At 45.8% G+C, this 27,459-nt stretch overlaps 1 protein-coding gene across 1 annotated transcript in view; it reads left to right on the top strand.

Moving 5' to 3' along the window:
• Positions 1-14,644: 14,644 nt before the first annotated feature.
• Positions 14,645-27,459, top strand: part of WIPF1 (WAS/WASL interacting protein family member 1) — an 81,169-nt gene continuing 68,354 nt past the window's right edge. The window contains exon 1 of the mRNA XM_024212915.1: positions 14,645-14,838. The gene's annotated coding sequence lies outside the window, so the exon portion shown is untranslated. The remainder of the gene's footprint in view (positions 14,839-27,459) is intronic.

Here is a 27,459-nt window from a genome sequence, read left to right as displayed (position 1 = left end):
CACTGCTATGGCTATGTGCTGGTTTTAGCACATTATCTCCATCAGAGCTAGTGTATATTTCCTCTAGCTGGGAATCACCCCACCAGCTCCAAGTGTCAACGTGCTCCAAGATGTAGTCATGTTGAGGGGGTAACTTATGTGAATTTAGCCTCTTTGTGTCTGTGATTTCTCCAATTAATTCTTGGCCTGTAGATTGTTCCCCATATTCAAAATGCCAGCTGTGTTGACAAACACACAGGTAACATGGAATTGTTTCTCTTCCTTTACTGGATGAGAGTCATTCTTAGAAGCAGATTGTGGATACTTGTATTTCTGAAATCAACATTTGCTCTCTATGAATATGCTCTAATGTTGGCCTAAAATGTTGTACCATTCCTGCCTTCAATATGTTAACTGGGATATTATCTGAAAACTAACACAAAATGAGTGTGCACACAGGGGAAGGAAATCCAGTTTCTTTTTTGATCAAATAGGCACAGCATGTGTTTTGATGTTTCCACCCAGCTGTGTTACTGAAATCAGAAGTCAGAACAATACTTCACCACGGAGAATGGGTGCAAGTTAGCCCATGGCACTGGGATACAGAACCTCTCAGCTTTAGGTCGCTGGTTGAAATCTAGACCAATTGAGTAGTAACTTATTCATTACCATATGGTGGCCGTTGTTTGGCCCATGTACAGGCCCAGCTTTGTAATTTTGGGGGGTGAGCATGCTCCTGGGAGGGGAATCAGGCCATGATTTTGCTTTCCCTTGTCATCCTGGTATTAAAAAAGGAGATAGGGACAGCCAGTGAATTGCAGAGCTGCAGCAGGATGTCAAGGTACCATGCAGCCTCCTTTTTTAACTTGTGCTTAATGCAGGCATTGTATTTTTGTGAAATGTTATTCTCCATTAAATATGTTTTCTAAGGGAAAAACACTCAAGCCAGCAGTTTACAAAGTTAATATTAAAGAAACAAGGCATGTGTCTGATGTACTACTGAAATCACCAATGCTGTCATTATTAGTTCATTTGTTCAAGGCTTGTGATATGGGAAAAACCTTGGACCGAATTATCATTCTACCCCTGTTCCTACTAGGTCAGGAATAAGGCAAATGGGCATGGGAGCATGGGGACTTGCTTTGCCACTATACTGATTGTACTTGGTCTATGGATAGACAGAGGACTCAGTCTCCAGTGCTCTCAAGCTCTCAATTCAGTGAGGAGCATGTCAATTAGACTGCTCAATATCTTTAGATACAGCCTGAAGATGTTTCTTTGTAAAATATATCTCAGAGGAGACTTTAATATAACCTTAAGTGACAAAATGGTGAAATAAAAATACACCATTTTGAATAACAATGATAAACCAGAGCAAATGTGCTATTACTTGGATAAGTTAGACAGCAGCTCCGTCCTGTGGTAAGACGGAGTACTGCTGCTTTTGTCAGTGTGAGCCATTTCCGAAATATTTGCTATTGTAGGGATTTTTTTAGTCAACATTGAACTAATGTAGGCAACAAGCATATGTTAATTAGTTTTACAATATTAGGCTTGAAATTCTCCCTTTGCAACCTATTTTTCCTGAATCATGAATAGAAATGAAGGGGAAAGAATTGAAATTAATTACTACTCATTCAAGATAGCACCTAGCACCCCAGGCAAGTAGTTTTGCTGTCTTAATGATGCTGAAGAATTTGCTGCAAGTTTAGCAAAACAACTTGGAATGTACTATTGTTCTGCAAGAATTATAGTGTGTGTTTGCATGGTATAGACATTTGCAATATACTATGGACTAAATTCATCCCTGCTTTAATATCTAAATCTCTGCCAAACAAGAGGTGGTGGAAGCTCAACTTGAATGGGGAGGGTGAGGTTTGGGGATGGGGATGTGAGCGGAGGAGGCTGGTGTGCAGAGGGAGCTCAGGCTGGGGCGGGGTGGGGAGAAAGGGGTAAACACTCACCATGGCAGGCCTAGGAAGCAGCACACTCAGGGCACCTGCAGCAGAATGGTGTCCACACTCCCTGTCCCAGGCACCCAGAGCGACCACCCATCTAGCTCCCTGCTCCCCATGCTGGCTGCTTCTTTTATACAACTGGCAGAGGCTTCTGCCCTGGAGGGGAAACAGCCTTCCCTCATTCCCACGCTGTCCTTTCCAAGCCCAGCCCAGCTGCACCCCCACCTCCAGGCACTACCTCTCCCTGGAAGTGAGCAGGCTGGACCAGAGGAACAGCAGGGCCCAGGATGCCCTGTCTTGTGCCCTCCCAAGTACAGAGGAAATATTGTGTGGGCAGAAACACAGATCACCCCCCACAATATTTCCCTCACTAGCCCCCACTGTCCACTCAGTTCTGCTGCCCCAATGCCAAACTATATGCTCAGCGTTTTCTGGCGGACGGTTGTTCTGGTGAGCTACAGCCCCACAACACAACTAAATAAGTTTGCAGATAAGCACTGGACTAGATAAACTAGCTGCTCGACTACAATATTGCAATACTCCACCAAGAGTTTTCACTACCTGCTCTTCCCTATTGAAATTATTTGAGAAGGAAGGGAAACTCCCAAGTCACATCTTGCCATTCTCCCATTCCCTGGTACCATTGAGTCTCTTACCCCTATAGACCACCACTGAGAGTTAAGTGTCAAGCCGAGGTCTCTGGTGGTAATAAGGCTAGCTGTACTTCTGACCTCTCAGTGGTCTCTGACTATGTCTTCACAGGTCTCAGGCCTTGTGCCTTTACCTGTCCTCAGGTAAAGTACACAGGGTACTGTAGTCAAGCAGCCAGTCTATCTAGTCCAGTGCTTATCCAGCAGGTTTGACTAGATTGGGTACCTGCAGCATTCTTCCCTTCGGGAGCTTGTGACCAGCAGTGAAAACAGTGACCAGACAACTTTCTTAAAACATTGTTTGTTCTTAGCAGTAGGAACAAAGCATTAAACCTAAAAAAAAAAAGGAAGATTTTAAAATAGCAAAAGGTCTACACATCTATCTGACCTTGAATCAAGCCATCCTCTTGATGGGAACCCGACATGTCTAACTTCTCCCAGACTCTCCCACAGCAGGCTGTAGGTTCTCAGTCTCAAAAGGCTGGCTCTAGCTTTGAGGGAGTGTGTGTCTCTTTAAACCCTCCTGAGTCTTTTGACCCCTTCACAGAGACTGATTTATTCCTGGGGGAAACCTGTCTGGCAAATCAGCAGGAGGTTGCGCCAGAGCATCAAAACAAATGGCTTTTGCATTGTCTCTCAAATGTGTGCTGAGAAATGTATATCGGGTCCACCTCCCCCTTCCTGGGTGCATTTCCTGACAATCCTGTTACTGAATTACCACAATATATGCTTGCAGCAAACATCACAAGGACCCCACACAATATTCATAAATTATGACAAGCAGTGCCAAATCATCACAGCTGGTATTAGTGATTCCACATCCTCCCTTGGTGGCTTGTACCACTGCCCAAGGATTTGCTTCTGTTGGCAGACGCAGGGGCACAGAGCTCAGATCATAGTGACAGACTAACCCAGGGTAGGGTGTGGCAATGCAAAGCTGCCACAGCCAACTAGACCTGTCTCAGAAGCGAGCAGTGCCAGCCATTGGATACATGCCTCTTGGGGGAATCTATTCTTTTTCCACTTTAGATTAAATACTTTCTCCTAACTCTAACCAAAGAAGGGGGCACCCCAATTCTCTTAAGATGTGCCTTGGTAGGAATGATTTATACTTTGTTCCCCCAAAAGTCTCTAGAGGATATGGAGGCTATAGGAAAATGTCCAGTTTGTGCCACCCAAAGAGGAAGACTGGGCTGGAGACCATCTAACAATGGGTTTCCTCTCTAAGGAAATTGGTTTGAAAATATTTGGTGTAATCTGGTCTATCCTAAAGGCATGATATTTGCTCTTCTATTTTTAGGTCATCCTTGGCAGGGATTAGTTAGCTGTATCCAGAGAAGGAGTGAATCCCATCAGAGGCAGGGAAATCAGCTGATCAGCCCTTCCTGGCTAGAAGAATTTTATCACTGAACTCAAATCCTGACAGACAGCTCAGTTCTTCAGGGTGGATTTTACCTGGGCCTTTTGGTTTGAATATTCATTGTCTTCTATAATCTCACCCTTCCTGATTTACCTTAAGTACTATTACATCAAGCCCTTTGGCATTAGTATCTGTAGACCAAAACAAAGTACACCTCTACCCTGATATAATGTTGTCCCCGGGAGCCAAAAAATCTTACCGCGTTATAGGTGAAACCGCCTTATATCGAACTTGCTTTGATCCACCGGAGTGCGCAGCCCCGCCCCCACCGGAGCGCTGCTTTACCGCATTATATCCGAATTCATGTTATATCGGGGTCGCGTTATATCTGGGTAGAGGTGTACTGTTAACTATATTCAGCCTACCTGTGCTATCTGTTATTTGTCCTCCCCACCCTCTTTGTTAAAGTCAGTTCTACTCTGAACAGTGTGCCTGTAAAAACAGCTTTGGGGAGGTTGAATATATTGTCTCAGTCACTTCCAGATCTAACCTGCTCTGTTTACATGTAATGAGAGGTCTACAGATTATTTCTAATGCTCAGCCCTGCAAGCTCTACCTGGAATCTTAACGCTTAACTCTCTTCTTGCTAACTGGTGTATCATCCGCAGTAAGAGATGCTGCCCTGGGTTCTACCTGTACAACCCCATTTTCTTCAGATTCTGCCATCAAATGAATTGTGCAACTTTATGGCCTTCAATAGGCAGAATTTGGCCCTGAACTTTAACAAAACAACTTTGAATGTAATATTGTGCTATTGTTCTGCAAGAATTATATTGTGTGTTTGCATTTTATAGACATTTGCAATATACTATAGACTAAATTCATCCCTGCACTCATCGCTGTTTCCTCTGCATTAACATCAAGAGTAAAAAGTTGTGAAAGCCTAATGTTGGTGCTAAAGTGAACTGTGGTTTGAATGATTGCACATGTCCATTCACTGTAGGTGTGTGCATGCCTCAGCAGTATCCATCGGGGCAATGTGAGCACCCACTGGTCCTCGGAGCACTGCATGCAGATATAAAGGACTGCACTGCCGCTGACCCCCTCAGTTCCTTCCTACTGCTAGTGAGGGTTGTTGGAGCCCCGATCTTTGTATCTGCAAGTCTTCCCCCTTTTAGTGTATATAGTACCTGTGGGATTCATTTTTAGTCTAGTGTGTTTGGACATATTTAAATATAAGAATAAGTTTAGGACAGTTATTTTCTAGAGTAGGGTTCCCTGTTGGGTACCAGGCTCAGTACCGGACCAATGCCTTCAAGGCCTGTCATTCATGTAAAAGTCTGTGCCAATAAGCAATCCACCTCCCCAGCGGCCATGAGTGTCTGGGAGAGGCCAAGGTGAGTTGGCAAATGTCACATTTATAGAGCATTCAAACCCTGATCGAAAAAGGGACAGGGCTGCCAGACTCAAGCACCTGCTTCTGGAGTCTGTGTTTTGCCCACTATTGGCACCTTCCCGCTTGGAATGGGTACTAAGCACGTCCAAGTCAGTTAGGAGTGCTCCCCCTGATCTGACTGAGTACAGAGGCAGATCTTCACCACTAGGACCTACCGAGAGACAACATAAGTCTCCCACAGACTCGGTACCAGGGCCTTTGAAGACTACGATAAAAGTATCGAGCAGAGGCAAAGACTCGGAGGTGGACCAAACAAGAGGCACCACCAGACACACTCTGTAAGCCAGCAAGGATTGCTGACTCTGGAGCCCAGGGTCTACAGGTGGGCTCCCTTCCAGAGGGTTCCATCTAGAGGGAAGCCAGTGATGATCTCGCTTGTACCCCATATCCAGGCTCTGAGCCAGTCTCCCTGGTACAAAGGGGCCATCTCCACCGTGGTCTGAGGAAGCAGACTCCTCATCAGACTCTGAGATTGGATGATATGTATCCTGACCTAGCATGCCCAGCAGGGTGCCTGCCCATTGCCTCCCACTGCTAAAAGGTGGAGAGAAGATATGTCCCTTCACAGGGATTTGAGCACTTCTATAACCATGCTCCTCCAAGCTCCCTGGTAGTCGTTGCTGCTAATGAAAAAAAAGAGACAGGGATACCAGGTCTCTAACCCCAAAAGAAAAAGAAGCAAAATAAAGCAGGCTTGTTTGGCAGGAAGGTTTATTCCACAGGAAGTTTACAGCTTGGGATCATGAACCTGAGGATTTATACACCAGTGGCAAAAAGAAAACCGTTCTACGCATAGCAGTCCCAGCAGTTTCAGCCATTCTTGCTGCATAACCTGGCCTTGTCCAAAAAGGGGAGTAGAAGTTACAAGAGTGTCATTCTTCTCTCCTGCAGCTGTCAGTTCTTCTAGGCAAACTGGGTCCTTCAAACTATCATTTTGACCTGTTGGTTGAGAGCAGTTTACCACTCACCAAAGTACCATCTTACCCCACTCCAATTTTTGCCAACTGCCTAGCCCGCTTCCTGAGTGCTTGGACCTCCATCACCATGGATCTGTGGGTCTTAAGCACAGTGGAGCTGGGACATACCCTTCAATTCACTTCTATCCCCCCATTTCCCCATCCCTCTACAGAGACCCCTTTCTTGGGAGCGTGCTACTTCAGGAGCTCCAGTCTCTTCTCCTCATGGGGGCCATACAGGAAGTTCCCATGTCATTCAGAGGGAAGAGATTTTATTCCCATTACTTCCTAATCCTAATCCTGAATACAAAGGTGGAGTAGTGGCGGGAGGCACCCGAAGGTGTTCATGCTGTCCCAGTGGGTACTGCTGAGGGGAAACTCTCCAACAACTGTGAACGAGGTGCACACACCCCTACAGTGCAATACATCTCAAACAACAGGTAAAGAAAAGTCGGTAACTGTTTTACCTGACTCTTCAGACTAACAGTGTGCTGATCTGCTGAGTAAGAAGGTGCCATTTGCACAGTGAGGAGTACTGTACGTAACTGACGTGCACTTTTCATTGTCATCCTCTTGCTTATTAAACTGTTATTGTTCCCTTTAATCCTTTGCTAGTAGTACCCCTTCATGTGCTTTTGACGTTACTCTTCCATGTCCTTAATTCAGCATTCCCCTGTCACTTTTCTAGTCTAACTTATTTTTGGTATGATTCTTTTTCTACTTTCAAAGGCCCTTTTAACCATATTGTCCACAAACTCTTTTCCCTATGCACTTAGATTGTTTTCTAATGGGGCTTGGATATTTCTCCCTCAGAAATTTCCAGCCATCCTGAATCTGTCTTCTTCAGCAATTACTCTGTCCAAGGGACCTGACCCACTAACTTGAGGTCTGCATTTTAAAAAGGCCATTAAAGAGTTCCAGAGGACCGTTTCCACTGCTGCATGTGCCTAGAAGCAGCAATCAGAATGGGCTGCTGCTCTTAATATTCGCAGTGCAAATAAGCTAAATTTGACGGCCTTATTTGACTTCCTCAGCCAGTTGTACCTCAGCCATGTGACATGCAGCTGAGTTGAAGTGGATATGGAAGAATGAGCAGAGAAACGACAGCAGCCTACTCTAAAAGCCTGATCATGAGCTCAGATATGCCAAAGGTTGGAAATATTTCCTTCGGATCACTCACGCAGGACCAGTGATTGGAAAAGCTTACTGGTCCTGAAAGCATTTGTCCAGGTCCTGCCAAAGTGGTTCTGGCTCTGTCAGGTCATGAGCTATTAAACATTAGACATTAAAAGACAGGTGTCACTTGATAATCTGAACACATTGCGATATGTTGTTTTTGAATATTAGTATCATAAACATTCTCAGCATTCCCCCAAAGCTTAAGATTCTATTTGTCCCTTTGCTGTGGTTGCCTGAGAGGCAATCTGAGTCTCATGATGCTGCTGACTAAGCAGTTCCTGTTTCCACATTTAAGAGGAGCCACAGAGGCATACTGAAATTAAATGGAGAAAATACTGGGTTTAAGGACAGGGGAGGGGAGTGGAGGGAGATAATTGGACTTTAAGAGGGACATATGTGGTGCATAAGCATTGTGCTGGTTCTCTGCCTGGGGGGGAATTTCACCACTAAAGAAATTGTTTTCAGATGTGGTGATCTTTACAATATCAGACTTCACAGCTGTCACTGGTCTCACATTATCACTGCTTTTGATATTGGTCCAGAATTTAAGATAGCAAGGCCCAGGCCAGAGTAATTTTTGATCACCAGATAGCCACACATGTATCATCAACACATAGAGTTGTGTAGGAATCTGAGCAGTGCTCAGTAACTCACTGGGATCCTGACACCCTAAATATATGCTTTGAGACAGCTAGGCATCCTCCACATTTGTGCCTGGTGTTACAACCCTGGAGGAGCTCCCCATGGTGGACACTCACCAGGTTGCTGTACTTGGATTCAGTCACTGGACCCCTGTGCTCTTAGGCAGGTTGGGGCTAGATAGAGTCTAGGAACAGTTTCTGGCTCTGGGCCTCTAGATACCTTCTTGGGATGCAGATATTCTAGCTAGCACTCCTTTCTGAGAGATAAGGACTCCACAGTCCATCTATCCAGGCTCCAAAACTAGAGCCAGCTCTTCCAAGCCTTCCCACCAAAGCTGTGGACCCTCTGGGTTACTGTTTCTCCCTTTAGGACTACGTGACAGTGAAAGCAAGGAACACGTAGATTCTGCAAAGGAATTTCTAAACCAATCACACTAGACAAAGCACAGGAGATATACTGATCTATGGTAAAATAACAAACACCTGCACACAAAGCCCTCTAGTGTCTTCACTACTTCTAGAGCCCTTTGGGTTTTGGTCAGTACATTCAAGATTCTAGGACCCACTACTGCTTCTTCTCACCTTGCCTTGCAGTTCTAGTCTCCTCTCAAAACAGTCAGGGAGAGAGCCTTCTTTTTATACATTTTCAGTCCCCCCAACACCACTCCAGATAACTCTCCTCAGTGGCTTCAAATCCCTCATTAGCTGCTCCATTGCTTGATTACAAGTCTATCTGGGAGAACTGGTTCCTTTGGGCAGCAGCTAGCTTATTGTCCTAGGGTGCCTTAATTTGAATGGGAGACCCTCCAGGGGTTAATGATGCTTAATTGCTCTGCATTGTTAGTCATCTGCTAACTCCTCTTGGAATCCTAGTCTAAGATGGAGGTAAAAAGGCAACATTGAAGGCACAGAGCAGTGTACACTCAAAGGGCTTTCACAAAACAAAATGGAGTTTGTAGTTTGATATAGACATGGACAGACATAATCTGTCACGTCATGTGACTAAACAGAGAAGATCTTAGTCTTACACCCATTATTCATGTAGCCTCCTTTCCTACCCCCCTTTCATAGGTATGGAGGGCACTGCATGCATCAGAATCAGTGCAGATCTGCTGATGGTAGGGGGAGGATTTGTGAAGCCCACTTAGAGCAGGCACACCATAGAGCCCAGCTTTGTGGGTGAGGCTATCTTCATAGGTACACGCAGTGTGTCTGAGGGGTGGGCATACGGTGAAATGGGGACAGGCCAATGAAATTTGCTGCACTTTGGATTGACCAGACACTGACCATGCAGGGAAGTGCACAAGGGATGTCTATGTCGGCTACTCGAGCCTTGTGAAACTGGGATAGTGGCTGCAGAGCTGCATAAGAGGGAGCATTCTTCCCCATTCCCTCTCCCTGTGGAGATTCACATTTCCTTCAGTTCAAGTACTTAGGCTGGGTGCTGGGAACAAGATTTTCACCAGAGTCTCAAATGCGTTGATCTGAAAAAAAGGATCTTGATGTAATTTACTCCATACACATTGTGGAATAAACATCTCATGAGTTCCCTCCCATGGACAGTCCATAGGGAACAATTTACCTACATCAGTTTTAAACTGCTTTTAGCGAACTCAGTGACCCAAATGCAAAATCTGGTGCTCAGGAGCCTCATGTGGATTTGTGACCCTCTTTAGAGGTCCTTGTGTCTGTGAACCCAGAATGGCTGTAAACACATATCTGCTTTTTCCACTTGTGAGCTTTGTAATATGGATAATATTCTTCATGTGTGAACAAATCCAACTATAAATGGGGAAAATAGTCTTTTCTTTCTTTAAACATTGCAGGGCACTATGTGTGTAATGATACAACAGCATAGAAATGGCTTATAAACATGTTTGAGGGCTTTAGCAATATTATATAGCAATAGCATGCTACTCAGTGAGGTGATACTGCTTTGGTTTGATAGCAATGCAGCATGCCACATGATAGTGCAGCCTTCAGTGCTGTCTTGGGGTAAGTAACGACTAATCTCTTGGTGAAAGCATGAGAGTAAGACATAACTGGTTTGTTCAGCCAACAGAATACACAATCTTTGGCCTTATAGTGCTGTGAACTTTTGGGCATATGTAGCCCTGAGGAATCTAGAATGTATTCAGATTTCTGATTTCCCTGTATAATAGCCATGGCTATTCCTTTGTGATAAGGTGTCCACTCCACACAAGGCCTAAAGGGGTTTAGGTGGCTAGTTGGGACAATTAACTGCCCAGGCTGCACCAGGAGGAGGACCCAGGGAGTAGGGATTAATTAGAGAGGAGGCTCAGCTGGTCAGGAACAGGAGTGGCCTGTCTGAAGCCCAGGAGCTGAGAGGAGAAAGGGGACCACAGGGAATTAGTCTACATCTACAATTACTTCTTGGGAGGAGGGAATTTGGGCTGACAAACCCAGGGGGGGAAAGGGCAGTTCCCAAACAGCCACTGGGGAAGCAGCACAGACCAGGCAGTGGAGAGCAGATTGCCTGGGACAGTTTGCCCTGAAAGTTAGGCATGACTTGCCCTGGGTGAATCCATGTTGACTGTTTCTGATCACCTTCCTCGCCTCCAAGTACTTCAAAATGGATTCCTTGAGGACCTGCTCCATGATTTTTCCAGAGACTGTAGTTCCCCGGATTCTCCTTCTTCCCTTTTTTAAAGATGGGCACTATATTTGCCTTTTTCTAATCATCCGGGACCTCCTCCGATCGCCATGAGTTTTCAAAGATAATGGCCAATGGCTCTGCAATCACATCAGCCAACTCCCTCAGCACCCTCGGATGCACTAGATCCGGCTTCATGGACTTGTGCATGTCCAGCTTTTCTAAATAGTCCTTAACCTGTTCTTTCACCACTGAGGGCTGTTCTCCTCCTCCCCATACTGTGCTGCCCAGTGCAGCAGTCTGGGAGCTGGCCTTGTCTGTGAAGACCGAGGCAAAAAAAGTATGGCGTACTTCAGCTTTTTCCACATCATCTTGCCTGTGGAGGCTAGGACTATAACAGGGTTTAAAAGAGAACTAGATAAATTCATGGAGGTAAGTCCATTAATGGCTATTAGCCAGGATGGGTAAGGAATGGTGTCCCTAGCCTCTGTTTGTCAGAGGGTGGAGATGAATGGTAGGAGAGAGATCACTTGATCATTACCTGTTAGGTTCACACCCTCTGGGGCACCTGGCATTGGCCAGTCGGCAGACAGGATACTGGGCTGGATGGACCTTTGGTCTGACCCAATATGGTCATTCTTATGTTCTTATCTGTCACTAGATTGCCTCCCCCATTTAGTAAGGGTCCCATACTTTCCCTGACCTTCTTTTTGTAGAAACCCTTCTTGTTACCCTTCATATCCCTTGCTAGCTGCAACTCCAATTGTGCTTTGGCCTTCCTAATTACACCCCTGCATGCTCGAGCAATATTTTTATACTCCTCCCTAGTCATCTGTCCGAGTTTCCACTTCTTGTAAGCTTCCTTTTGGTGTTTAAGCTCGCCGAAGATTTCACTGTTAAGTCAAGCAGGTCGCCTGCCATATTTGCTATTCTTTCTGCACATCAGTATGGTTTGTTCCTGCGCCCTCAATAAGACTTCTTTGAAATACAGCCAGCTCTATATTGGGCTCAGGTGGACAGTAGTGCACAGTGGAGAGTCCCTTTCACCCTTCTACCCACAGCAGCTAAAAAGCAATGCCCAGGATAAGCCCTGCTAAGCTACTACGTTACCAGCACTTTTATTTGGAGCACTATTTCATTCAGGTGCTCAGCACTGGGCTATGGGGCATTAACAGAAGTTTTCTTTCTAGAAAATGGGATGAAGCCAAGGTTAAAGGAAGAAGAATCTGTTGCTTGCCTGTCAAAGCAATTTCTATATGAACAAGTTAATTGAGGTAAGACAACAAATCCTGCTCAGAGAGGAGAGAGGTAATTGACCTCCTCACATATCTCCTTCCCACTGTTTAATTATGTTTGTTTTCTGCTGCCTGCCTCTCTGCCTGCAGCATCATGTCTCTAGAGCTGCACTACTCTCCCCCTGCTGCCTGGTCTCAAAGCTATCAGAGGCAGGCAAGGAAAATAGCTGTTTCAGGAGCAATGTGGACACAAATAGAAAGAATATCTAGACTGGGGTTGAAAGACAGTTCTGTCTGGAGGGCTGGAACTATCTTTCAACCTGGATCCAGATATGCCATTATTCTACCTGGAAGGTCAGGGCAATGCTAAACTGACTGAGATAGCATGTAGCACTTTCACTTAGCCAGTGGAACTAATAGCACTGAGGCCAAGAACCCATCAGGATTCACAAATGATCATCCCTTTGTCTGGATAAGAAGTACTTCCTGAGTTTGAGGGAAGGGGGGGGATCTAAAAAATAACAGAGATTTGGAAGGGATATAAGCCCTCATGCTTCAGGCCATAACCCCCCTCTAACAATTGGCGGTTAGGAATAAACTTTCTCTGGGAGCCGGCTACCCTGTAACCACTTACTGGGAAGTTTTTTGTACCTGCCTCTGAAGTACTCGGTGCGGGCTGCTCCTGGAGACAACTGGTCTGATCCAGTCTGGCAATTCCTATGCATTTATGATGGCAGGAAATAAGTTGGCTTGTTCTTGTGACCTGGTTATAGCTGGCTTTCTCCTCTTGAATCTCATGCTCTATTTGACTCCCATGCATGGTGTTACTCAGGTGGAGTCATGAGTGTTGCTGGAAAAGTGTGCTGACCGCTACTCTTCACCTTATAAGCTTTTTCATTCTTTTTTTATCTGCTCGCCCACTCTCTAATTACTTCTAAGATATACCAGTTTTTCCCAAACTTTTCTCCCCCTATCGCTACCCAAATCCCCTATTTACCCATGAAAGGACACTTTATAAACAAAGAAGATATAAAATGACGTAGGTTGGCTCAAAATGGGCCTGCTATCCCTCTTAACTTCTAATATATAAAAATCTGCAGCCATATATTTAATTACCTCAGAAAATGCCTTAATTATACAATGTGTGGCTGTAAATTCTATGGAATTTTAAAATAACCCCTGGAGTTTGTGGATGCTGACCCCTGTCATAGGACAAGAGTAATCCCTTTTGAACACTGGCCGGATCATGTGATGGGGGTCAGGAAGAAAGTTCACTTTTATATTGGCATCTCCGTGTCACCTTTATTTAACAAGATCATTTAGAAAATGCCTACCCTCCATTTGCATCCCTGGTCTATATGAGTGCACGCTCTGAGATATATGCTATACATGTAATGCCTTTCCTTCAAACTTCTGTCCCTGATCCATTGCAGGGCACAAGAGGTGCAGTACAGCCTTCAGCAGGTGCCCAACCACCTGCGTTCATACAGGCTCTATAAGAGAACTCATCTGAGGGGTGTGGTTAGATGTTGATAGATATGTGTGTGTGTTTTCCCTCTGTGTGATGCCCCAGCCCTGTGCAGACAGCTGGCACGGCAGACCTCAAGCGAACCGCCCATGTCTTAGGCTCTCTTCCTACTACGTTCCCCCGCTTTTTGTCTTTTTATGGAGAGGATGTTTACCCTTCTTCCCAGAAAGGTATAATGTATTGACTGAAGATGGATACTCTTCCAAAAATTAACTACCCACTTTTTCCCTTGGTCTATAGCAAGGGCACCCTCTTTCATCTGATTTCTTCTTTGTCCAGTTTGTGGACAGTCTTTGGAATGAGACCAGCCACTCATCTGCAAGCAGATTAAGAGTGACGGGCAGGAAGAGTGAACTGCATCTATTTATTATCAATGGGGGATATCTTGTGATGGTGCATGGATGGCCCGGGGGCTGAGAGTCACCTGGATACCCCCTGCCTCCATTGAGAGAGAGTTGCTTGTGTTTAACTGGGCGTCAGCTCCTGGACACCACCAGCCTGTTAGAGCCTAGAGGAGAGAGACTGGGTAATTACCAGCCCCTATAAGCTGCCAGTTTTAAAAAAATAAATATATCAATAAAACATTGTGTGTTCAACTGATACCTCTAGAAAGTGTGGTTAGGCAAACTTAAGTTCAGCATTTCATTTTAATTGTGGGGAAATGTGGATTTTTATGGGGTTTTTGTGAGAGAAGTTTGTTTTTAATCACAGAAAACTAGCGTCCCTTGCTGATGATACTAAAGGCTGGAGGGAAGGACATACAGCTCACGCTGTTTATAATCCAAAACATAGAACTCTTCCTTTTTAGAAAGATAAGGGGCAGCAGTTTTAAGACAATAACATTTCTCCAGCGGAGCTGAGGCTCGAACGCTATTGCTCGCTGGCTCCTTTAGCGCTGGTCCCCAGCTCCTGCCCTTGCAACAACGGGGCTGGGCTTCCCGGGAAGTGGCGCTTGCAAGGAGCCGCTCAGTGCCAAGGGCAGGCGATGGGCATCGGCCCCGCCGGAGCGTCACTTGGCTAATGGGCATGTGCAGACACGTCGCACATGCTCATTCGGACCAGCTCCGGAGTCGGGACATGTGCACAAGCAAAGAGGGCTCATTGGGCAGGTTCTGCTCTGGCTGCTCCGGGAGCTTTTCCTGCTGCTGCTCAGCTGCTCACGGGCTCTATAAATAGTTTCCCATCCCAACATGCTCCGGTAGCTACAGCGGCTGGCTAAGCGGCGAGCGCTGCCTCCCGCGCCCGGGGCGTAGGGAGCCCGGAGGGACCCAGGCGGAGTGCGGTAAGGGAAAGGGGGTCCCCTCTCCTGGGGCTGACCCCAGCTGGTGGGGGAGGGGGAGTGTTGTCACTGGGTGGGGCGGGGCGCCTCCCCGGGCGGTAAATACATGGCAGCGGCTGGAGCGCGGCGCTGCCGGGTTGCCAGAGGCGGCGGAGGGCTCTGGGGCTTGTCTGAAGCGGCCCTGGGCAGCAGGGGAAGCTGCCGGCTGCGGTCGGGGCTTGGTGGTGCTCAGAGCCGCGCTAATGATCGCTGTCAATCACCCGCCGCCCCCAGCGCTGGTCGCCACCGAACGGGCGGGCGTGGTGGGGCAGAGCCTCGCGCCGCTTGCCCCGGCTCCCTTCCCCGGGCCGGGAGCTGCCGCCCGCAGGCACCGGGACCTGGAGCTCTCATAGCTGCCAGGGCGGGCAGCCTGCTGGTGGGGCCCGGAGGCGCAGCCTTCCAGGAAGCGCTTGAGCTGGGCTGCTCGTCCAAAGTTTGCGAGTGGGGGGAAAGGTCCCGGCACCGCGCCGCCGAGCCGTGTCTGGCGGAGCAGCGGGCTGGGCTGGCCGGGCTGCGAGTCGGGGACTTCCTTGTGAAGGGAGCGAGCGAGAGAAACCGCGCCTCTGTTTGTGCGATGACACTGAAGCTGAATTCTTGCCTATTTCTGTTTTCCAGACCTGTCTGTCTAACCCTCGGATAAGCTCCCTGCATTCTGAAGCAGCTCCCGCTCTTCCCAGCCGTCTCCATAGACTGTGCGCCCTCTAATTACCACCCTTTTCTGATTTTCCTTTTCTTGTGCTCTACCTTCTGGACTTCTGTTGTTGGGGTATTTTTGGAGGGGCGGCTGGATGGAGAATGGTGGTTGGATTGTCCGTTCCATTAGTAAGATGTGGGGCCAAATGCTGCCCTTCCTTAAACGCCATAATTGTGCCTGGCCCTAAGCAGATGTGTCCCAGCTAACATCAGAATGCCTGTTCTGCCCCTGTAAATCCAATGCAGCCAGATCAAACTGGAGGAATGGGGTCAGGCCAGGACAAATTAAGCTCCTTCAGCTTGTGACACCAAACTAAGATGCTGCCCCTCTGGATTGTGCAGATTGTAAGAAAAAAGAGGGATGCCCATCTTATGAAGTGCTTTGATCAGCAGTTAAATGGTATATGCTGATATTTTAAATTGTGTAATTAGGCTTCAGAGTTAACACCCCATGGAGATGAATGGAGCAGTTCACATCTCTTAGAGCTATTGTTTCAGGCTTGCTTGCTTGCTTGATTTGTTTTTGTAGGCTCAAGCAGAAATCACTAAATCAGTTTATGTTCACTTCAGAATCTGAAGTGTTTTTTGCCTTTTGTTTCTGCAACCCATTTGTTTGTGTACGACCAGTTGAGCCAAGATTGGAGCAGAATTTGGCCCTGTGACTTTAGGTGAGACACACTTGTTCAGAATTCCAAAACATGGAACTTCTTGTTATCACTTTTTTATTTTTAAACGTTGCTTAAGAAGGAGGAATACATCTGGCTAGAGCCAGGCATACAGGAGTGATGTGCAAGATTCTCTCATGATGCTCTGCCAACGTGCCTCTCTCCTGACTTCCTGCCCCCACCCTCTTTCCATACCTCTCCTCCGCAGAGTCTGAAGGTTTTGGAGAGAAGACATTCACTAGGGAGCCAAAGTGACCATCAAACTCCTTTCAGGTGTTGCCTAGATAAGGGTTTTTTTTTTTTTTTTTAGTCATCTTCTCTAGAAATGGAAGGCTATTGCTGAGCTGAGGCAAACGACCGCCTGCAGGCCTGCCCCAGCCCACAGCCTTGTTAAGCATAGCATATACCATGGCTTATAGTAGAAAGAACACAAACAGATTCTCTGTGCTCTTAACACACATGGGGAAAGAGTATGAAAAGTGGGAGAAACATGGCTGTTCTTATGTGGTCCCACCTGTCTGGCCAGTGGGAACACATGAGAAGAGAGCAGGGACAGAAAGACTGAGCGGGTCAGAGGAAAGCTACACAGGAAAAATAACTTTTTTTTTTTTTTTTTACAGAAAACTCTCTAGCAGAAGCATGGTAGGATGGTAGCATAGTACCCTTGTAGGATGGTTGGCTATTTTTGACAGTCTCTGTGGTTATTCTTCTTCCATTCTTTCTGCCTCCAGCTGCTGCTGTTTTTTATCCTGCCAGTACTTTGGGTATATCTACACTACAAGCGTTACAGTAGCACCGTTGCAGCTAGGCTGCTATTGTCCTGTAGTATAGACACTTGCTACAGCAAGAAGGGGTTGGTCTGTCGCTGTACCCCCTCGAGAGGCAGTAGCTAGGTTGACAGGAAAATTATTCCATCAACCTAGCAGTGCCTATACTGGAACTTAGGTTAGCTTAACTACATCTCTCAGGGGTGTGAATTTTTCACATCCCTCAGCACGTAGACAGATCAGCCTACATTTTAGATGTAAACCAGGCTTTTGTCTCTTCCCCACTCCTCTCTTCTGCTGCTTTTCTGCTCCATGTTATCTTCTTCCCATGGAGTCGATTGGGATGTTGGCCCTTAATGTGTATCTGTCACTTGCATAGGCCCTTGAGTTACCACTTAAATCACTGTTGCCCAGTCTCTCTTCCACAATCACTGAAAACAAATCTACTAGGAATATTATGTGACACTCGTTAAAGAAACCCGTTTTGCTGTCTTCTCTTCAGACTGGAAGCTCTCTGGGGCAGGGACTGCAGTCTCTATTCTATGTTTCATACAATGTCTAGCACTGGAGGGCCTCACTCTTGGATTCAGTTGGCAACTAGCCACTACCATAATAAATTGTCATACCTCAGTTATTCCTTTTCAGATGCGCACACTCTGTATAGCTAACTTGAAACTAAAGGTGGCAAGAAGCAACAATTCTGCAGATTTTTGTGGTTTGTTTGTTTGTTTTTTGTGTTGCAAATCTTTTTGTAATGTTCTGGATAAAGCCTTTTTGTTCAATATTTACCATCCCATCTGCCTTGAAATGGGCATTACAAGCACTTAAGTTATCTTGTTGCACTCCAATATTTCTTTAACAACGTCAGTGTCCTCTACTGAAATATAACTTGTAACTTTCTACAGTAACACACCACTCATTGAATGGCAGCAGATATCCTTATGTCTCCTGTAGGAATAAAACTCCAAGGGACTATTCTCCCTTTTTCACCCCTGAAGTACGCACACCAGGGTCCCATAACTGCATCTGGACTCTAGCCCTCTTACTTACACAATTGCTTCTGTGCTTAGTGGAGATCCAAAGAAAATCTGAACTGTATTAGAAGCAAGCCTTTACCTGTGGCAGATGTGTGCTCTTCCCTTCCCCACAGCCTCACGTACGACAAGAATAAGACCCCAGATGTAAGATACCAGAGGGGCCAATGACAGGTGGGTGCTATCCTAGCCTCTTTGTGAAGGAGACACTAAGACTGCAACATCCCTCCTTTATTGTCCCTTGCCAATATCTCACTGAAGTTCTTAAGCTACCACATTGTTACTCTGCTTGTAAAAAATTGTCATGCTTTCTTGGAAGCAGAAAAGACTGTACCTTTTGGCCGGTGGTATAGTAGCAGCCCAGAAACAATAATCCATAAGTCTCCCCAAGGAACAGAGCTCTTCCTTAGAGGAGCATACACTATCTCCAAATATATCATAGTGGTGCCATTGCATTGCAACTAAAAATTCACTTCAGTCTTGACTAACTTGCATATCTGGACCTTGGAGTTACTGTTTGGAAACACAGAGAAAAGATATTGAACAAAAAAAATATCTTGGGGGGGGGGGGGTTTGAAAACCTGTCTAAAGAGCTTGTGAAATGGGTAACACACATATCCAAAGCCTAACAGTGAGCTGCTGTGAAATGGTGTAAAACTTCCATTCTGAGTAAAAGTGGGTGTTCTCCCCACTGATTTCTCTTATTCTTCTTGATAACTTGACACCTCAGGGCTAATTTAGACACTTTCTACTTCGTGATTTCATTCCTGCATGTGGTGTAATTTTAATTTTTTAAGCACTGGATCTGGTGTAATATGTATTGTAAAGGGGGAGTGTGATTGTGTCTTGGTTCACAACTGCTCAGTAAGTCTCTGTGCATTTGAGAGAAATTTCAAATAAGCATTGCTGTTATACGTTGCAAACAAGTCACCTATTTTGGGCAGGGTAGCTTTTATACTTAGCAATAATAAAGGGAAAATACTAGAATTGGCTTTAAATAATAAGTCTTGAAAATATACATTGTATTGCATCAAGCTCATAGCAAAGAGTTCACACTCTTCTATATGATGTTTCTTCTTTCAAAAATGATCATAAATCATTTGTCAGTTAATCAACCATGCAAGTCACTAACTTGCACCAGTTACCAAATAGCCCAGGGAAATGCATTATAAAAAATCTAATTTAACAAAGTTGTCTAGAATGCTGCTTTGTACTGCACATATTGTTGAACAAAAATAATGAAATATTGATGGATTTTTTTCAGCGGCCATTCCTCTTGCAATATCAGTTTGATGCTCTGAGCTGTAACATTGACACTATAGATTAAGGCTGAACATGAGATACGGTTTGGCCACTAGCATGCAGCATGATAGATACAGCATGTGAAATCTGCAGAACTATTACAAGAAAGCAGCAATAAATATATTTTTTTCTGTGTGGAATTATTAGGAAAGTGCTGAGTAGTTCTTGCATGTTTTCTACATCTAGATACTTTTTTCCAAGAAAACATACAATGAAATCAGTGTCTGGACCACAGTACTCCAGTGTTGGGGGTTGGATAATTAAAGAATAGAGATGGTCTCAGCAGCATTTAAAGCTAAGAGAATAAAAACTGACTGCTGTTGAGTCTTAAGATTTGAACCTTAAAGGATGCTATAGAGCATTTGACATGGGGGTTTTGCAAGATGAGGAGACTAAAGGCCTGTGGCTATAACAGAATGACAGACAAAGGCCTGAAAGAGATGCTCTCTCAGGGCCCAATCCAACTCCCACTGATGGCTGCCTGCCACTCACTTGGAGGGTGTCAGATTGTATCTGGTAAGAGAGAAGGTTGATACTGTGGGAGCAGGTTAAACCAAATCTGAGAGAGTAATGAAGTTGAGAGTAAAAAGTTTGCCCAGCCCTAGTAGGAGATAAATTGGAAACACATCAAATAGCTTAACCTGCCTGTTTTGTAAAGTGGATTATTAACACTGTGTCAAGCTATGGTGCCTGCCTAGGATGTATTTCAGCATTTGGTTCTAATTACAGATAACTAAAATTTGGATTTAAAACTCCTAATGTTGTAGCTAATTTACCCTCCTGATATAAAAACAAAGATTCCCTTGGTTTATTTAAGTATTTATACAATACTTGCCTTCTTGAATCTTTCCATAGCGTGTATACACTATCCTCCTCCTCTTAGGGCGTGTGTCCTTTGAAGACTGCCCACCCCCCCCACACTCATTACATCTTTTTATTTTTGTTTAGTGCCAACTTTAACATACATCTAGCCATAGAGAAAGTACAGGATATTCTCTGTACAGTGGAAAAGAAAAGAGGCTAAATAAATAGCCAATTGCATACTAGACCTAGGAGCCTTTCTTAGCATTTTTTTTCTTCTGGCTGCAAATGTCTTGTTACACAGGCAACTCTACTTTATGCTTTCTGGAAGGGTTGGGGGTCTCTCTCCTTTCAAATATTTGTGATAAACTTAATGGTGATTAAAGGTGTGAGATTGAGATCACCCTGGAGTGCAAAGTACTCTGACAGCAGTATAGGTACAACGTAGGAGCAGCAGAGCAGACTTCTCCACTAATATACTTCAGCCTTGACCTGGAGGGGAGCACTTCTAGTCTTGAGAGGGGAGTAAAACTTATGTGCCCATTCAGTTTTTGGCCTCTGTTTGCTGAGACTGCCAATAAGGGACCCAGCTGCCATGTGGAAAGATGGCCACTAGGAACTGGACTGATGGTAGACACTGTACAGACTCCTAGAAAGACCATCCCTACCTCCAAATAGTTTAGACTCCTAAATAGAGAAGACTTCCAATGAGATTTTGGGGGGAGGGGGATACAGAAGCACAGAGAGGTGAGGTGATTTTTCCTAAGGTAACACAGCAGGTTTTGTGACAAAGCTGGGAATGCAACCTAGATCTCTAGACTCACAGGCTAGTGCATTATTCACTAAATTACACTACTGCTTCTCAACATAAGGCTATCGCCTCCCACTGCTCAACTATTATAAATCAGTGAACAACAGGGGTTATTGGGGGAGTGGGGGATAGCCTCTCATTCCACTTTATTGATCTTATTTTGGTTAATCTGTCATGCTCTGTTTTTTTTTTTTTTAATGTTTTTAAAAGTCATCCACAGAATCAGAGTTTAAAACTTGCATTTTAAAAAAACTCAAGAAATCTTTTTTAATGTAAAAATTGTTTAGAAGTAAACAGAGCAGCATATTCAAGGGGACCATTTGGGAATTAAGCCTGCAGAGTTAACTGTGTCTCTGTTTCGAATTCCAAATGCTGTGAACAAGGGCCCATTCAGCTTTTTGATTATGTTATGCTGAATTGTATCAAGAAGAGGAAAAAGTGAATCATAGAGAGAAGCTTCAACTTAATTTTTATATCTGTTGTTTTTGTTTCAGTAGCTCACTTTTTTTGAGTGATGAAGCAGGATTCTACTTTCTTTCCTGTTTCATTGGCAAAATTATTTGCCTAGAACGTAACTTGTGCAGGTCATCTGCTAATTGCTAGCATCTGTGAAACTCTACTAGGTTATATAAGCATAACTAAAAAGTCAGTAAAACTTTGCATCGTTCAGATTTGTCCATTTTATACTCCATAATAAGAGCTTGGCTTTGTGACTAACTTGCAACGGACAGCAAAATCTTAAGAGGGCAGAAGTATGAGCTGAAAGCTATGAAATCCTTTAAGTCACAGAAATAGATATAATAATGTGTCATTTCATTGTCAATACAAGTGTTATAAAGATCAGCCAATGTATTGTGGTGCTATATGGTAGAGAGTTCGGTGTCAAGAGTTACTCTGTAGCAACTGAGTCTGCCAAATAAATAAAGCTGATTTGCCATAAACCAGACTGCAATGGTAGTGATAAACCGAAGGGCTTGTGCTCTGAAATGTATCACAGATTAGACACACTCAGTGATAGAGCAAGCTGAACTATTCAATCTTTCAGAAAACATGAGTCCTCAAATGGGACACGTGTACAGTAGAAATAGTTGACTAGAGAAATATCCCTCCATGTGAGAGATCGTCCAGGGCTCACTGATCCAAGTTAACTTAAAGTCCCAATGTTTATAATGTTCAATATGTCTGAGACATCTGTTTACCAACATCAGCCACTAATTACTGATACCTAAGGGAACACGGTCAAGTTGAAATCTAATGAGTCAAAATTTAGTTGTAGATCATGTCCTCTCAGTCTCCCTGCTGACTTGTCCTACAATCACATTTTCCAGTTTTGTGGTGTTTTTCCCTTTTGCTGGATAACCCCACACAGACAGAGGAGACCATGGAAATGGCTGCATACAAAGTGCAGTCAAATGTACAAAACAACCTGAAAAATATTTTGTTTTTTTGTAACAGTCCTCTTAGGTATTAATTGTAACAATTGAAGGGGAAAGGTTTTCAAAGAAATGTGACTTCAGTTGGGTGTCCCTTTTTAAACCAGAGGTCCTGCACTAATCGCTTAGAACTGTGCTCTGGCTTCACACTCAGATCACTAAATGTTTAGCCCTGTTAAGCCCTATAAAGCCAACAGATCCAGCCACCTGAGATTTTCCCTGCCTAGGGGAATCCCCTGGGTACCATAGAGCCTTCCTAGTGGCTCCTACACTGCTGCCCTCTATTCACGGATGAAAGGTGTGCTGCTAGGGGCAAGGAGCCATGGCTGGGACATTCCTAGACCCTGGCAATCCCTAGCTTCTAGAATGGCCTTTTAGAGCCATGGAAGCTGGATGTAAATTACAGCAGCTTTTTGCCCCCTTCTGGTCTTGTACCATGTGAAATGTGCGTGAGCTGAAGATCTGAGCCAGGGCCTTGGCATCCATAACCTGTTACCAGCTGAATTCAAGATGATACTTTTTCAGCTCCCATTAGAGCAGAGAACAGTTCATTCAAAGCCATAAATGTGCGGCTTCTAATGAGAACTTCCCATGCGTGCCGGAAGAGCCTTCCTTTTTGTGGGTAACCCAACCTGAAATCTAGCAGGTTTCATATCTGGTATCTGCTTTCTTTAATACTTGAGAGAGGTGGGAAAAGAGAATGACTCTCTCTTCTTCTTCCTTTTGCTAAAAAAAGACTCAACCCCCCAGCTGAGGTGCTTAGAAAAGCTAGTAGAAGTCTGTTGTGAAAATGTATTTTCTGACCAAATTTACTGGACTGACCAGTATTTGACCTCTATGGACAAGGTCAACAATTAAATATTTAGCTCTTGTCATTTTCAAATCACTTTACAAACCTTTACTAATCCTCCCAACTTGAGCATTGTGATCACTATCATTTTGGCATCCCGACAGCCACATTGCACAAGCAACATTAATGCTGGTATTTCCTTATTTTTCTGAGTGCTTGACTTTGACCTGAATGTTCTTCTAATGTAGTTGTTTGGATCTAATTTCCTGCGGTGTTTGCCTTTTTGAAAAAAAAACTGAAAAAAGGTTGTGTGGAACATATTGATTCTCATATGCTTCACCTTTAGATCCACCAACTTCTGCCACTTGAGTTAACAGAGTAACTGATAACAGTAGTAGGTTCTCATCCTCATTGTGGGTAGCCGCTAGAGGGAGATGATACAGACTACTTTTTTTCTCAGTGGGTTTCACAGATAGTTGCTGACAGCAGATGAATGATGGGACTCAGGAATCCTGGGTTCTATTCATGCTTCCGAGAGGGTAGTGTATCTAGTGGTTACTGACCCTATTGTCCCCCCCTAGCCCTCCCCGACTCCAGTCCATGTCCCCCTTTCTCCCAGTCCTCCACCTCATCCTTCTGTATTCCAGCTGCCTCCTCCTGTTCCACACTGCTTGGGCACCAGCATGGGGAGCTTTGAGGCATGGGAGAGACAGTCTTCCTGCTCTCAGTCCCTGTGTCTGGCACCATAGTGACCCCTGGCAATTGCAGGGGAAAGTGTCTCTCAGGGTACGTCTACACTATGAAATTAGGTCGAATTTATAGAAGCCGGTTTTATAGAAATCGGTTTTATATTGTCGATTGTGTGTCCCCCCCACATAAAATGCTCTAAGTGCATTAAGTCGGCAGACCACGTCCACAGTACCGAGGCTAGCGTTGACATCTGGAGCGTTGCACTGTGGGTAGCTATCCCACAGTTCCCCCAGTCTCCGCCGCCCATTGGAATTCTGGGTTGAGATCCCAATGCCTGATGATGCAAAAACAGTGTCGCGGGGGGTTCTGGGTACATGTCGTCAGGCCCCTCCCCCTCCATCAGAGCAACGAGAGACAATCGATTCACGCCTTTTTACCTGGGTTACCTGTGCAGACAACATACCACGGCAAGCATGGAACCTGCTCAGCTCACCGTCATCATATGTCATCTGGGTGCCGGCAGACGTGGTAGTGCATTGCTACACAGCAGCAGCTAATTGCCTTTTGGCAATAGATGGTGCAGTATGACTGGTAGCCGTCATCGGTGATCTGGGTGCTGGCAGACGTGGGGCTGCATTGCTACGCAGCAGCTCCTTGCCTTTTGGCAGTGGATGGTGTATTACGACTGGTATCCGTCATCGTATTATTCCTCAGTGAGTTCAATCAGAGGCACCTGGGCAGACATGTTTTGTCTCCTGGCCTATTGAACCGTCTTGACGATGATGCTAGCAGTCGTAGTACATCATTTTCTGCCAAGCACCCAGAAGATGCCGATGGCTATCAGTCATGCTGCACCGTCTGCTGCTAGCTTAAGATGTAAAAAATAGATGGACCAGATTTGTTCTGTATTCATTTGCTTCCCCCTCCCTCCGTGAAATCAACGGCCTGCTAAACCCAGGGTTTTGAGTTCAATCTTTGGGGGGGCCATTCTGTGTGACAGTTGTTTGTGTTTCTCCCTGATGCACAGCCACCTTTGTTGATTTTAATTCCCTGTACCTGTAAGCCATGTTGTCACTCGCCCCTCCCTCCCTCCGTCAGACAATAGTTTCGTGCTTTTTTCCAGCCCAGATGCCATAGCACTGGGATCATGGAGCCCGCTCAGATCACCGCAGCAATTATGAGCACTATGAACACCACGCACATTGTCCTGGAGTATATGCAGAGCCAGAACATGCCAAAGCAAAACCAGGCGAGGAGGCGATTGCAGCGCAGTGACGAGAGTGATGAGGAAATTGACATGGACATAGACCTCTCACAAAGTACAGGCTCCAGCAACGTGCAAATCATGGTATTACTGGGGGAGGTTCATGGCGTGGAACGCCAATTCTGGGCCCGGGAAACGAGCACAGACTGGTGGGACCGCATCGTGTTGCAGGTGTGGGACGATTCCCAGTGGCTGCGAAACTTTCACATGCGTAAGGGCACTTTCATGGAACTGTGACTTGCTTTCCCCTGCCCTGAAGCGCCAGAATACCAGGATGAGAGCAGCCCTCACAGTTGAGAAGCGAGTGGCGATAGCCCTGTGGAAGCTTGCAACGCCAGACAGCTACCGGTCAGTCGGGAATCAATTTGGAGTGGGCAAATCTACTGTGGGGGCTGCTGTGATCCAAGTAGCCAATGCAATCAAAGACCTGCTGATATCAAGGGTAGTGACTCTGGGAAACGTGCAGGTCATAGTGGATGGCTTTGCTGCAATGGGATTCCCAAACTGTGGTGGGGCTATAGGGATATGGGTTCCATCTATCTTGTCACCGGAGCACCAAGCCACCGAGTACATAAACCGCAAGGGGTACTTTTCAATGCTGCTACAAGCCCTGGTGGATCACAAGGGACGTTTCACTAACATCAACGTGGGATGGCCGGGAAAGGTACATGATGCTCGCGTCTTCAGGAACTCTGGTCTGTTTCAAAAGCTGGAGGAAGGGACTTTCTTCCCGGACCAGAAAATAACGGTTGGGGATGTTGAAATGCCTATTGTTATCCTTGGGGACCCAGCCTACCCCTTAATGCCATGGCTCATGAAGCCGTACACAGGCAGCCTGGACAGGAGTCAGGACCTGTTCAACTACAGGCTGAACAAGTGCCGAATGGTGGTGGAATGTGCATTTGGACACTTAAAAGCATGCTGGCGCAGTTTACTGACTCGGATAGACCTCAGCGAAGCCAATATTCCAATTGTTATTGCTGCTTGCTGTGTGCTCCACAATATCTGTGAGAGTAAGGGGGAGACATTTATGGCGGGGTGGGAGGTTGAGGCAAATCGCCTGGCCGCTGATTACGCGCAGCCAGACACCAGGGCAGTTAGAAGAGTACAGCAGGGCGCAGTGCGCATCAGAGAAGCTTTGAGAACGAGTTTTGTGACTGGCTAGGCTACGGTGTGAAACTTCTGTTTGTTTCTCCTTGATGAACCCTCTTCCCCTCCACCCCCCCCCCGGTACACTCTACTTCCCTGTAAGCTAACCACCCTCCCCTCCCCCCCTTCGAGCACCGCTTGCAGAGGCAATAAAGTCATTGTTACTTCACATTCATGCATTCTTTATTAATTCATCACACAACTAGGGGGATAACTGCCAAGGTAGCCCGGGAGGGGTGGGGGAGGAGGGAAGCGCCGGGTGGGGTGGGGGAGGAGGGAAGGACAAGGACACACTGCAGTTAAAGTTTTAAACTCTTATTGAAGGCCAGCCTTCTGATGCTTGGGCAATCATCTGGGGTGGAGTGGCTGGGTGGCCGGAGGCCCCCCGACCATGTTCTTGGGCATCTGGGTGAGGAGGCTATGGAACTTGGGGAGGAGGGCTGTTGGTTACACGGGCTGTAGCGGCGGTCTCTGCTCCTGCTGCCTTTCCTGCAGCTCAGCCATACGCTGGAGCATTTCAGTTTGATGCTCCAGCAGCCGGAGCATCGACTCTTGCCTTCTGTCAGCAAGCTGATGCCACTTATCCTCTTCAGCCCGCCACGTCTCCTCTCGTTCATATTGTGCTTTTTTGCACTCTGACATTGACTGCCTCCACGCATTCTTCTATGCTCTGTCAGCGTGGGAGGACATCTGGAGCTCCGAGAACATATCATCCCGAGTCCACCGTTTTCTCCTTCTAATCTTCACTAGCCTCTGTGAAGGAGAAACATTTGCAGCTGGTGGAGGAGAAGGGAGAGATGGTTAAAAAAGACACATTTTAGAGAACAATGGGTACACTCTTTCATGTTAAATTTTGCTGTTCACATTACACAGCACATGTGCTTTCGTTACAAGGTCACATTTTTCCTCTTATATTGAGGGCCTGCCGGTTTGGTGTGAGAGATCACTCACGCAGTGCCAGGCAACAGAATTCGGCTTGCAGGCAGCCATGGTAAGCCACAGTCTTTTGGCTTTTTTAACCTTCATAACATGTGGGAATGGTTTCAAACAGCAGCGCCCTCATTTCCCATACCAAGGACCCGTTGGGTTGGCCATTTAAAATGGGTTTGCAACGTAAAAGGAGGGGCTGCGGTTTCCGGGTTAACATGCAGCACAAACCCAACTACCCCCCCCCCCCCCCCCCCCC

Source organism: Terrapene carolina, unplaced genomic scaffold (genome assembly GCF_002925995.2).
Source record: "Terrapene carolina triunguis isolate 2854851 unplaced genomic scaffold, T_m_triunguis-2.0 Scaffold62, whole genome shotgun sequence".
In the NCBI taxonomy this organism is placed as follows: domain Eukaryota; kingdom Metazoa; phylum Chordata; order Testudines; family Emydidae; genus Terrapene; species Terrapene triunguis.
The sequence above is the reverse complement of the archived record's forward strand: the minus strand, read 5'-3'. Positions and strand labels throughout refer to the sequence as shown.